Here is a 13,482-nt window from a genome sequence, read left to right as displayed (position 1 = left end):
TTTAAGATTTTCCCAAATTAGTTATTTTACTCTGGATTCTCCTTGTTATTTTCCATTGCCAACTTTTAACTTCTGATACAATGATGACTGTACCCAAAATGTCCTGCTACTAACATCAAAGGCCAAAGGGCCTGTTCTGCGCTGTACTAACAGTTGCTCCACTTGATCCACCTAATTTCCAAGAACCAAATGCTAAAATGCCTCCTTTTTCATTAGGCTGTTTAAAATTTTCCTGATCACACTCCAGGCACTCTAAACCGTTTCTGTTGAGTCCTATTTCTGCAGCCGGTATTTGGACAGAGTTCCTCCATTAAAAATATTCGATAATTCTTGCATTGCTCTGTAATTTCCTTGCCAGTTTTTCTTCTACATCTTTCCCAATTGCCCTTGATATCTCTGGGACATTAACTCATCAATTTATTCAACACTGCCACCAGACTTAGGGTCATAGAGTTATGGAGATGTACAGTATGGAAACAGACTCTTCAGTCCAACCTGTGCATGCCGACCAGATATCCTAACCTAATCTAGTCCCATTTGTCAGCACTTGGCTCACATCCCTCGAAAACCTTCCTATTCATAGACCTTTTAAATGTTGCAATTGTACCAGCCTTCACCACTTTCTCTGACAGTTCATTCGATGCATGCATTACCCTCTGTGTGAAAGTGTTGCCCCTTAGGTCCCTTTTATAAATTTCCCCTCTCACCCTAAACCTAACATCCTCTAGTTCTGGACTTTCCCAACCACAGGGAAAACCTTGTTTATTTACCCTAATCATGCCCCTCATGATTTTATAAACCTCTATAGTATCAACCTTCAGCCTCCGAAGCTCCAGGGAAAACAACCCCAGCTTATTTCCTACCTAAACTCAGACTACAGGACCATATCCCTCTTTTTACCTAAGTCATTGGTGCCAATGTGGACCATGACAGTTAGATCTAAGGGTGTGCTGATATCCTGGACCTAGGCACCAGGGAGTAGGCCTACCATCCTATGGCTACAGAAATTCACGTCTGTTTCTCTAACTATCAATTTTTTCCGTACCATCTTGCAAATAATTGTTATGTGAAGGGTAATATAGTTTACATGTATTTTCCAAAGTTTATACTGTAATAATAGCAGAAGGGTTGCACTTGAAACATTGATTTCTCCAACTTCTGATGCTGCCTGGTTTGCTGTGTTTTCCAGCCTCCTGCTTGGTCTACTTAAATTATAGATCATGACATATATCATAAGCTCATTAACGAATCTAAAGTAACATATGAAAATATTGTAAATCTGAAAATAGCACAAAATATGTAAGAAATACACAGTTGATTAGTCAGCATCTGTACAGGGAAAATAGGAATTAAAATAATTCATGGTTGTGCTCTTCATCAAATGTTTTGTTTATAAATTAGATTGACAACAGGAGACACAAAAATATTAAAAATGAAAAATCCTATACTTAGAAAAATATGCAGTCATGGTTCACTGTGATCTATCCTAGGAATCCTGCTGGTCATAATACCTGTAAATATTAATGTATTAATAGATTTAATATGACCCAATAATACATTGCAAGTGCCATTTCATAATGTATGGAACAGATTTGCCTGGTCCAAAGATATGCAGGTTAGGTAGGTTAGCCATGGCAAAATGCGGGGTTATGAAAATTGGGTGAGGAAGTGGGATCTGAGTGGGAAAATCTATGGAGGGCCAGTGCAGACCCAATGAGCTGAATATCCACTTTCTGCACTATAGGGATTCTATGAATCTAAACTGAGTGTTGATGAACAGGTTTTGGTGAGCTTCATGGTATTATTGACAACTGCTTCCTTAATCTTTCTGGAAGTTGCAAGTAAGCAAATGTGTACAATTGGACATAGGGACCTAGTTATGCAGGGGGGTTACTGCCTTTGTTAGCTCAATGACAAGCTGAACTAGGACAGCTCACCTGGATGTTAGTTCTAGAACTGAGGCCACAGCCTTTACCGCATACAATCTTTCTCAGTATCATGTTTCTCAGTTTCCTGCCTCTGTGTCAGAAGATTGGAACTGAAGTCCAACTCCAAAAAAAAGAACATAAAAATATTTCAGGGAAATAGTGAAGTCTTTTGGTTGAGATGTTAACCAAATTCTTTGTGCCTTCCAAGTTGGGTGTAAAAGATCCCATCATACCATTTTGAACAAAAACAGTGGGTATACCCCCAATCAATGAGAATCACTTAATCAGCATCACAAAAAAGATGATCTAGTGTTTATCACATTGTTGTGGGAGATTGCTGTAAATAGCAAGGTTTGAGCAGATTTGTAGCTCAGGTTGAGGTTCTGGATGTAGGTTTGCTCGCTGTGCTAGAAGGTTTGTTTTTAGATGTTTCATCACCATACTAGGTAACATCATCAGAGAGCCTCCAGTGATGTCAACTCTATTAACAAACACATTGACTTGGATTCCATTTACCAACTCCTGAGGAAAAGAACAGGACATGACATCACTACGGGAAATGGTATCACTGCAGGAAATGGCATCACTGCAGGAAATGACATCACCAACCCAAGGAAACCTAAACACATAAATAAAAAGCAGGCCGTACCACCAGTGCTTCACCGGAGGGTCACTGATGATGTTACCTAGTATGGTGACAAAATGTCTGAAAACAAACTTTCCAGCTCAGTGAGCAAACTTACATCCAGATTGCTGTACGTAAATTGGCTGCTATATTTTCTAAACTGCAACACTGATAAAGTGGGTTGGAATGTCTTGTGTTGCACATTATAGGCACATTATAAAATCAGACTTTATTTCATTCTCTAACATGGAATGAAACAAATTGGCTCAGGCCTTTTTTTTCTGCGATGGTGGGAATGTTAGGAAGAGAACAAGATGAACCATCCCTCAACACTTCAGGGTGAAAATAGTTGGAGTTGCATCAGCCTAGCATCTTTCACTCATGTGCTCAGCTCTGCCATCGTTGAAGACAGGTTCTCCATGGTTAATCGGCCATGACCATTCAGGAATGGATGTGACAGTACTGCAGTATGTTGATCTGATCTCTTGCATATGAGATCATGTTGCTTTATCACATGCCGCTTCCTCTGTTTAGTATGGATATTGTCCAGTGTCATAGTTTCACTAGATTGGCATCTCATTATTAGGTAAGCATGGTGATACTTTTGGATGCTCTCCTACTCTACTCATTGAACCAGACTTAGTGTCCTAGTTTGATTTTAATAGCTTAATGAGGTATACTTGGCTGTGAATTCAGACTGTAGCCCACAGTATCATATAGAAACCTAATTCTGACCATCTAGATCTGTTTTTTTCAATACATACCTCAGATTCAGTTCAGCAGACATACTCTTTAGGACTCAGTGATCTTGGTTAGTAGCAGTGCTATCAGGTAACACAGAGTGATGCACATTGAAGTTCCCCACCCAGAATACATTCTGCACCTTTGCAATCCTAATTGCTTTTTCTCAGCAGTGTTCAATATGGAGGAACATCAATCAGCTGGAGGAGGACGGTAATCAGCAGCAGGTTCCCTCGCTGTGTTTGATCCAATGCTATGAATCTTCATAGGGTTCAGAATCAATCAATCACTTCTAACTATCAGCCTTTGTGCTGCCATCTACAATGTTTGCTTTGCCAGTCAAGTCTCCAGATGTTTTTGAAGAGGAATGTACACGGCTCACTTGATTAGGTGTTCTTTGTCATGCACAGTACATAGGCCAATGCTGGATGGTCCACCTGGTTTAATTTTAATTTCATTGTTGTGCTCTGACAAACTCAGTGGCTTATTAGACTGTTACAAAGGAAAATTAGGAATTAACTGCATAACTGTTGTTCTTAGGTTATAATCAGGCTTGAAATGTGTTGCTGGAAAAGCGCAGCAGGTCAGGCAGCAACCAGGGAACAGGAGAATCGACGTTTCGGGCATAAGCCCTTCTTCAGGAATTCGGGCTTATGCCCGAAACGTCGATTCTCCTGTTCCCTGGATGCTGCCTGACCTGCTGCGCTTTTCCAGCAACACATTTTCAGCTCTGAACTCCAGCATCTGCAGACCTCACTTTCTCCTATAATCAGGCTTGACTGAGTAAGGATGGTAGATTTCCTTCCCTAAAGTACTGAAGTGAACCAGAGTAGATTTTAGAACAATCTGATATGTTCATGGTCACCATTAGTGATCGTGCTTTTTTATAACAGATTTATTTAATTCAATAAGTTAAAATAAATCAAGTTTTTGACTTTTGTGGTTGGAACTAAACTCACGTCGTTAGATCAGAAACATAATTGCTACACAATTAGCTCTCTATTTTACTTGCATATGTTAAGAAGAAGGTGGGTTTCTGCATTTATTCACCTTGCAGGAATTCACTACCACTTCCCGTTACTGATAGGCCCTTTTCACCAAACTAAAGGGTATTTATATTTTCCAGCAAGAAAGGTTCCTTCCCTCCTCTGCCAAAAGGTTGAGCTGCTATGTTCTGTTTTAATGAATCTGTAAAGATATTCAGCACAGTTTCTGTCAAATTAATTAGGCACAATCAACACCCTGAATATAAATTTGACAGAAACTCCTCACATCTTATTTTTAATATTAACAAATGTTCAACTTTAGAAATCAAATTGTTTAAAATTTGTAATGCAGTTTCAATTGGGCTGCAACTATCCTAACTTCTAAAAATAGATGTAGACCCCACTTATATTTGTTCTGCTGTAGTTGTTTAAATATATCTGCACATTGATTAAATCATCTGGAACCATGCAGTGGGTTTGGTATTATTTGGAACTAAAGAATTTAAAAATTCCATATATGTATTGTATTGTTCAATCAGGGATAAAGAAACAGAATTACAAGCTTGTAATTTTATTGCTACCATCTAGCTTAGAATTCAGTTTTCACAACTTTGCATGTGAACTTTGAACAAATTATTATGCATATCAACCTCAATGGTTACAACTTTGAGGTTATACAGCCTTTGTAAATGCAAATCAATGAAAAGTTAAAGCAATTATAAATTGTGGAAAATAAACTTCTGCATTGTTATGAATGTAAAGTTCCCAATTCTTTGCTCTGACGGACTCAGGTGAACAGAAAGCACTGTCCAAATTTTCTTATTTAACAAGAATTTCTGTAATTACAAATAAATAAGTTCTAGTCAAACTATGAACCATTAACACATAACACTGCTAGATGAAATTCTAACAATCGTTTAAACCCACACATCCATATAGATAGACACAGACAAACAAAATAAAATATGGTGTTACAATTCAATAGCATCAATCCATGGATTTCAGTGACATGTTCCTTTTGCTTCACAAAACCTTTTGATTTTGGATCTCTTCTTTCCAGGTTCTTTCAATTCTTTGTAGGAAGCTTAGGACTTTTGGTGCGCAAATTATAAAATCTCCTCGTAACTTGTTAAAAGTAACAACATACAGCAACTGATAGAAAAAAAAACTTGCTTTCTTCAGACTTCAGGTACTATTACTGCAGAGATAAAGATACAGAACGTGTTGATGCAGCAGGTTAGAAGATTCTTTTCCTCCATTGTAACCTCCCAAGCTGTTCATCTACCTAGGAGCCAATCAGAGAGTGATCATCAGGCTGATGACTTCAAATATCCACATACTAAATGAATATTTTGTGTCAATATTTACTATGCAGAAGGATTTGGAAGCTAGAGAACTTGGAGAAATAAATAGTGATATCTTGAAAAGTGTCCATATTACAGAGGAGGAAGTGCTGGGTGTCTTAAAATGCATAAAGGTGGGTAAATCCCCAGAACCTTTTCAGGTGTACCCCAGAACTATATGGGAAGCTAAGAAAGTGATTGCTGGGCTCCTTACTGAGATATTTGTATCATCGTTGGCCATGGGTGAGGTGCCAGAAGACTGGAGGTTGGTTAATATAGTGTCATTATTTACAAAAGGAGGTAAGGAAAAACCAGAGAACTATAAACCAGTGGGCCTAATACCAGTCGTAGGTATGTTGTTGGAGGGGCATCTGAGGGACAAGATTTACATGTATTTGGAAAGGCCAGGACTGTTTAGAGATAATCAATATGGCTTTGTACATGGCAAATCATGCCTCACTAACTTGACTGAAATTTTTGAAGAGGTGATGAAGAAGATTGATGAAGGCAGCGTGGTGGACATTGTCTATATGGATTTCAGCAAGGAATTTGAAAAGGTTCCTCATAGTAGACTGGTTAGCAAAGTTAGATTACATGGAATAGAAGGAGAGCTAGCCATTTGGGTACAAAATTGGCTCTAGGTTAGGAGACAGAAGCTGATGGCGGATGGTCGCTTTTCAGACTGGAAGCCTGAGACCATTGGTGTGATGCAAGGATCAGTGCTGGGTTCCACTACTTTTGTCAATTATATTCATGATTTGGATGTGAATATAGGAGCATGGATAGTAAGTTTGCAGATTACACCAAAATTAATGATGTAGTGGACAGCGAAGAAGATTATCTCAGAGTACAACAGGTCCTGGATCAGATGGACCAATGGGCAAGGAGTGGCAAATGGAGTTTAATTGACATAAATGTGAGGTGTTGCATTTTGGAAAGGCAAGTCAGGGCAGGACTTATACGAGTAATGGTAAGGTCCTGGGGCATGTTGCTGACCAAAGAGACCTTGGAGTGCAGGTTCTTACTTCCTTAAAAATGGAGTCACAGGTGGACAGGGTAGTAAAAAAGGTGTTTAGGATGCTTGCTTTTATTTGTCAATGCACTGAGTATAGGAGTTAGCAGCTCATGTTCTGGATGTACAGGATATTGATTAGCCAACTTTTGGAATACTGCATTCAATTCTGGCCTCCCTGCTACAGGAAAGACATTGTGAAACTTGAGAGACTTCAGAAAAGATCTATAAGGCTGGTGGAAGGATTTGAGTTATAGGGAGAGGCTGATTAAGCTGGGGATATTGTCTCTGGAGTGCCTGATGTAGAGAGGTGACATTATTAAGGTTTATAAAATCATGAGGGGCATGGATATGGTGAATAGCCAAGGTAATTTTCTGGGTGTAGGGGAGTCCAAAACTAGAGGGCATAGGTTTAAGGTGAGAGGGGAAGGATTTAAAAGGAACCTAAGAGATACCTTTTTCACACAGAGGGTGATGCATGTATAGAACAAGCTGCCAAAGGAATTGATGGAGGCTGGTACAATTACAAAATTTTAAAGGCATCTGGATAGATTCATGAATAGGAAAAGTTCAGAGAAAATAGGTCAAATGCTGGCAAATGTGACGCGATTAATTTAGAATATATGGTCAGCATGAATGAGTTGGACCTAAGGGTGTGTTTCCGTGCTTTACACATCTATGACTCTAATGGGTCATATATGCACAAACCCATTGTTAACTGCCAGATTAACTGCTCTGTACACACGTCCTAGTGCAATGTCATCTTATTCCACCTCCTTCACTTTTTTAAATTCACTTTGGAACATGGCCATTAGTGACTGGCCAGCATTCATTGCCTGTCCTTAGTTACTCTTGAGAAGGTGGTGGTGAGTTGCTTTCCTGAACTGCTGCAATCACCAGGGTTTCTTCCTGGTGCTCCGGTTTCCTCCCACAGTCACAAAGATGTGCAGGTTAGGTGAATTGGCCATGCTAAATTGCCCGTAGTGTTAGGTGAAGGGGTAAATGTAGGGGAATGGGTCTGGGTGGGTTGCTCTTCGGAGGGTCGGTGTGGACTTGTTGGGCTGAAGGGCCTGTTTTCACACTGTAAGTAATCTAATCTAAAAACCAAAAAATACGATACTCTGGGTCATTCAGCACCAAATGCACTTGATCCACTTCACCAATCAACTTTAAAATTCTAGCAAAATTCTTATATTTTCATTTAGTGAATACAAAATGTGCTTTGCTGGCTTGGCTAGTGTTTATTGCCATTGAGAAAGTAGTGTTGAGCTGTCTTCTTCAACCACTGCAGTCCATTTGGCATAGGTACACCCACAATGCTGTTAGTGAGTTCCAGGATTTTGATCCAGCAATTGTGAAGAAATAGCAGTGATATATTTCCAAGTCAAGATGATGAATGGCTTGTGAGGGGAAGGCATTACTTGATTGTTCCCATATAATTTGCTACCCTTGCCTTTCCAGATGGTTGTAGCTGTGGGTTTGAATGGAGTTGTCTAAGGAGCCTTGGTGAAGTTGTTCTGTGCATCTTGTAGATAGTAAACACTGCTGTCACTGTACATTGACAGAGGAAGAAATGAATATTTTTTGATGTGTCTCCAATGAAGTGGGTTGCATTGTCCTGGATAGGAACAAGCTTCTGGGGTGCAGTTTGAGCAGCACTAATCCAGACAAATGGCGAATATTCCATCACAATCTTTATTTAAGCCTTGTAGACAGTGGACAGGCTTTGGAGAGTCAAGAGCTGAGTTACTTGTTGCAGGATTCATAGTCTCTGACCTGATCCTTTCACCACAGTGTTTATATGCTTTGTCCACTTCAGCTTCTGGTCAATGCCACATCCTCCAGGAAGTTGGGGGATGGTGGGGAATTCAGTGAGGGCGATTCCATTGATTGGCAATGACCAATGGTTAGATTCTCTCTTGTTAGGGATGATCACTGCCTAACATTTGTAAAGTGAATGTTACTTGCCAAGAACTCCCATGTTAATGACACCCATTCTCACTTTGCTGCTGGAATTCGGATCTTGGCAGGAATCAATAAATCCCAGCATAATCTGTACTGAGTATCTGTGAACAGATTATTAGTGTCTAATTAATTTATGACATCTCCCCGTGTCTGCGAGGGTTTCCTCCGGGTGCTCCGGTTTCCTCCCACAGTCCAAAGATGTGCAGGTCAGGTGAATTGGCCATGCTAAATTGCCCGTAGTGTTAGGTAAGGGGTAGATGTAGGGGTATGGGTGGGTTGCGATTCGGTGGGGCGGTGTGGACTTGTTGGGCTGAAGGGCCTGTTTCCACACTGTAAGTAATCTAATCTAATCTTATGAATATCACGTTCTATTAGATTGCCAATGATTGAAAGTAGGGTGATGGGGCAGTAATTGGCCGCATTAGATTTGTGTCTTTTTTGTGAGAAATTATCTGGTCAACTTTCCACTTTGCTGAGTAGATTCTTGATTACCAGTAGAATGGAAGATTGGAGATATGCAGTTGAGTTGAAATTAAAACAAGGTGAGGCATGTTCTCATTGAATGGCGAGAGAGGTTTACAGAGTCAAGTGGCCTGCTTTTGTCCCTTGTTCATATGTAAATGCCAATGTTGTAACTCTACTAGAACAGTTTGGCTTGGATATGACTGGTTCTGGAACAAAAGTTTTCAGCATATCAGATGGGGTTCATAGCTTTTCTTTTACTGGTGCAGTTGAAACTTTATTGCTGGAACAGCACAGCAGGTCAGGCAGCATCCAGGGAACAGGAGATTCGACGTTTCAGGCACAGGCCCTTCTTCAGGAATGAGCAGAGAGTGTTCAGCAGGAGAAGATAAAAGGTAGGGAGGAGGGACTTGGAGGAGGGGCGTTGGAAATGTGATAGGTGGAAAGAGGTCAAGGTGAGGGTGATAGATAGGTGGAAAGAGGTCAAGGTGAGGGTGATAGATAGGTGGAAAGAGGTCAAGGTGAGGGTGATAGATAGGTGGAAAGAGGTCAAGGTGAGGGTGATAGATAGGTGGAAAGAGGTCAAGGTGAGGGTGATAGATAGGTGGAAAGAGGTCAAGGTGAGGGTGATAGATAGGTGGAAAGAGGTCAAGGTGAGGGTGATAGATAGGTGGAAAGAGGTCAAGGTGAGGGTGATAGATAGGTGGAAAGAGGTCAAGGTGAGGGTGATAGATAGGTGGAAAGAGGTCAAGGTGAGGGTGATAGATAGGTGGAAAGAGGTCAAGGTGAGGGTGATAGATAGGTGGAAAGAGGTCAAGGTGAGGGTGATAGATAGGTGGAAAGAGGTCAAGGTGAGGGTGATAGATAGGTGGAAAGAGGTCAAGGTGAGGGTGATAGATAGGTGGAAAGAGGTCAAGGTGAGGGTGATAGATAGGTGGAAAGAGGTCAAGGTGAGGGTGATAGATAGGTGGAAAGAGGTCAAGGTGAGGGTGATAGATAGGTGGAAAGAGGTCAAGGTGAGGGTGATAGATAGGTGGAAAGAGGTCAAGGTGAGGGTGATAGGTCGGAGTAGGATGGAGGCGGAGAGGTCAAGAAGAAGACTGCAGGACAGGAAGGCGGTGCCGGGCTGGAGGGATCCGGAAAGGATTTGTTCACAGGAACAAAGGAAGTCTTATTGCAACTATATGAGACCTTTGTGATATTGCACATAGATTGTGCGCAGTTTTGGTCTCCTTACCGAGGAAAAGGTATATTTCCTGTGGAGGGAATGCAGCAAAGGTTCAAGTCGGGTTCCTGGGAAGGTAGGTGTGGGTTGACTAGGCCTGTGTTCATTGGAGTTTAGAAGAGGGAATCTCACTGAAGTATATAAAAGGTTGACAGGGCTCGACAGACTGCATGCAGGGATAATGTTTCTTCTGGTTGGGGATCCAGAGCAAACGATCACATTCTCAGAATGTGAGTTAAACTCTTTCAGACTGAGATAAGGAGAAATGTCTCCATTCAGGGGTTGGCTAACCTATTGAATTCTCTACGCAGAGATAAATCACTGAATATGTTTAAGAAAGAAACAGATACATGTCGAAGGAGGGTGTCGGTGGAAGGGTACTGGGTGGTACGGCGGGAAAGGAAGAAGAGGAGTGCTTTGAGTCCTTTGTGATGGGGGATGGAGGTGTACAGGGACAGGATGTCCATGGTGTAGATGAGGCGTTGGGGACCGGGGAAGCAGAAGTCCTGGAGGAGGTGGAGGGCGTGGGTGGTGTCACGAACGTAGGTGGGGAGTTCTTGGACTAATGGGGACAGGACCGTGTCGAGGTATGCCGAGATGAGTTCGGTTGGGCAGGAGCAGGCTGAGACGATGGGTCGTCCGGGGCAGTCAGGTTTGTGGATTTTGGGCAGGAGGTAGAAACGGGGGGTGCGGGGTTGTGGGACTATGGCTGCACTCAGCCATTTCTCAGTGGCATTTGAAGTGAATTGAATTGATTTAAGAATTCTGGTGAGACCTCAGCAGTCTTTAACAAATCACCCACTTGTCACCTTTGGGAAGATGGTTGCGAATGTCTTTGCATTTTCTTTGATGCCCATGTGCTGAGTTCCACCATCGTTGAGAATGGGGATATTTCTCATTTGTTGCTTAATTGCCAGTGACAGGTTGTGACAGGGCTGCACAGCTCAGAATTGATATCCTTGTCAGCTATCTAGAGCTTCAGCAAGTTAGTACCTTATTTTTAGGCTTGCAGGAGAGATTGCATGAGTGAAGTTCAAGTGGGGAGATTTGGGTTTGAAAGGCTGCTGGTGGTGCATATATGAATAGAGATTAATAGAACGTCGCTAATACCTTAAACTGGCCAGATGACTGAACTTTTGTCTACATTGAAACCACACCGTGAGAACTATTCAGAATTTTCTTTTACATTGACAAAGTAGGTGTTGCTTGGCGGATTTTTTACCCCATGGGGGAACAGAATCTTCCCTGTTCCTGTCTCCAACCTGGAACAGGAGCCACAGGACAGCACTGGTGACCTTAGGTCCCCATCTGCAGGTCTTGCAGCCATTAAACATCCTCACAATCGTTCCCTGCTGTTTTCACTTCCTCTTTCAGAAGCGCTGGCAGGCTTTTTTTTTGTAGCAGTATTTGAGCCCGATTTCACGCCCCACTCCCAAACAAGTGTGCAATCGATAAATGGCAAGGCTACACCAATTTAACGTGTTTGAACAGACATCCCCAGCGCGATCCAGTTTCCAGTTCCCGGAGTTGCCTGAAGCATTTTACGTATTCTGGTGTGACATTTCATTTTCCTGTTTGAGCCACTCCTGGACCGACTTCCTTTACAGTTTTGCTTTTCACGTATATCGTCAGTATCTTTGTCTGTCTCTTTGTTTCCGCAAACTGCTGCGATCCCCAGAGATTATGCTTGAGTTCCGCGGTTATTGCCTGCAGCGTCTGAGCTGTGACACGAGCAAGGAACCCGCAGTTACATCACCTCCTACTGTTCTAAGGGTAGAACTTCATCCTTGTGTGCTCAGTTATGCAAATACAGCAGACAAGACCAGACTGCAGGTCTCCCTGATTGCCCCATCGCCTACAATTGTTGACAACTGGCAGAAAGGCCTTTTTCTTAAAGCAAAAGGCCATACAAACATAAACAATAGTAGACCCTTCTGGAGACTGCTTCGTTTATAATAAGCTGTATTCCCGGTATCTTTCTTAAATTCGTCTCTGCTGTTTTAAACATGGACAAGTGATCTGCGAATTTGTTCAATTGCCAGGTCTGCCACTGTGGCCGTAAAGTGACCATTAGGTTCCGTTTTATATGTGCATTTTATCTATTTAAGATAATCAAAACCCAAGACACCTACATTCGTTTCCTTTTCTGCTTAATGCATTTGGTATTTGAGATCGAAGGTACATATTCAATCTCTTTCCTCTAACACCTGATTGGAACCAAAAGTGCGAACCTTCATTTGAAACTCAAAGTAACTCGGCAAACGTTGTAATGTCCTGCCAACACACTGATCTGAAAGGCTCCAGCGAATACAAATACTGCAGCACCGCGGGGAAGGTGCCGGAACAGATGGGGCAGGGGCGTGAGTGGAGTTTGAATGGACCGACATGGCCAGGCGGACACAAACCATCGTTTGCCGCTACCCCCAGGGACACAGCATTTTGGGGCGCCGAGCCCCGAGAATGAATGAATGAGAATAAATGACCTTCCACCCGGGCAAGTGACCACCGTGACCTCACCAGGATCATTGCGTCACCCCGACCTCCCTGGAGGATATTTGAGAAAATAAAACTGTAATAACAATAATATCAATGTGTATCTATCTATACTTCCGCCTACAATGAATTAACAATTCAAGGCGCCCCAGCGACATCAAGCTGCTCGCGACAAGAAACTGACACTGTATCATGTGGTTACCATGGAAATGTAACTAAAGCCAGACTTCCAACTGCAGGTCTCCACTTATTTATTGCTTGTTTACATTTTATTTCACTGTCGAAGTAAATTGCATAGGTAAATTAATAAGGAGGCGGCAGTATGAACACTTTCCCCTGGTAGTGTCCTGGTAAGTGCGGGGTACCATGCAGTACCTTTGGCTGGCTCCAGGTGAGCAGAGGGAGGGAGGGATGAGTAGACTGGGCAGCCATCCTATGCCCTCCTTATCACACTGGGTGCAAGATATAGGACCAGCAGCTGGCAGAGACCCCACATCAAACAGAAACTTCACAACAAGCAATTCTCTTTGTGTGGTAACAGGACGTGCAGTGCCATATCCGTTCGCAGTTTTATGGGGATACCACTATTTTCCTCAAAAGCAAAACATTTTGGATGCTGGGAATCCGAAGCAAGGACAGGAAATGCTGAGCACGTTAGGCAGCATCTACTTTCTCAGGAAATTGCACACTAATCAATATAGT

The sequence above is a fragment of the Chiloscyllium plagiosum genome, chromosome 14 (assembly GCF_004010195.1).
Source record: "Chiloscyllium plagiosum isolate BGI_BamShark_2017 chromosome 14, ASM401019v2, whole genome shotgun sequence".
Taxonomy (NCBI): domain Eukaryota; kingdom Metazoa; phylum Chordata; class Chondrichthyes; order Orectolobiformes; family Hemiscylliidae; genus Chiloscyllium; species Chiloscyllium plagiosum.
This window is presented reverse-complemented; position numbering follows the sequence as displayed.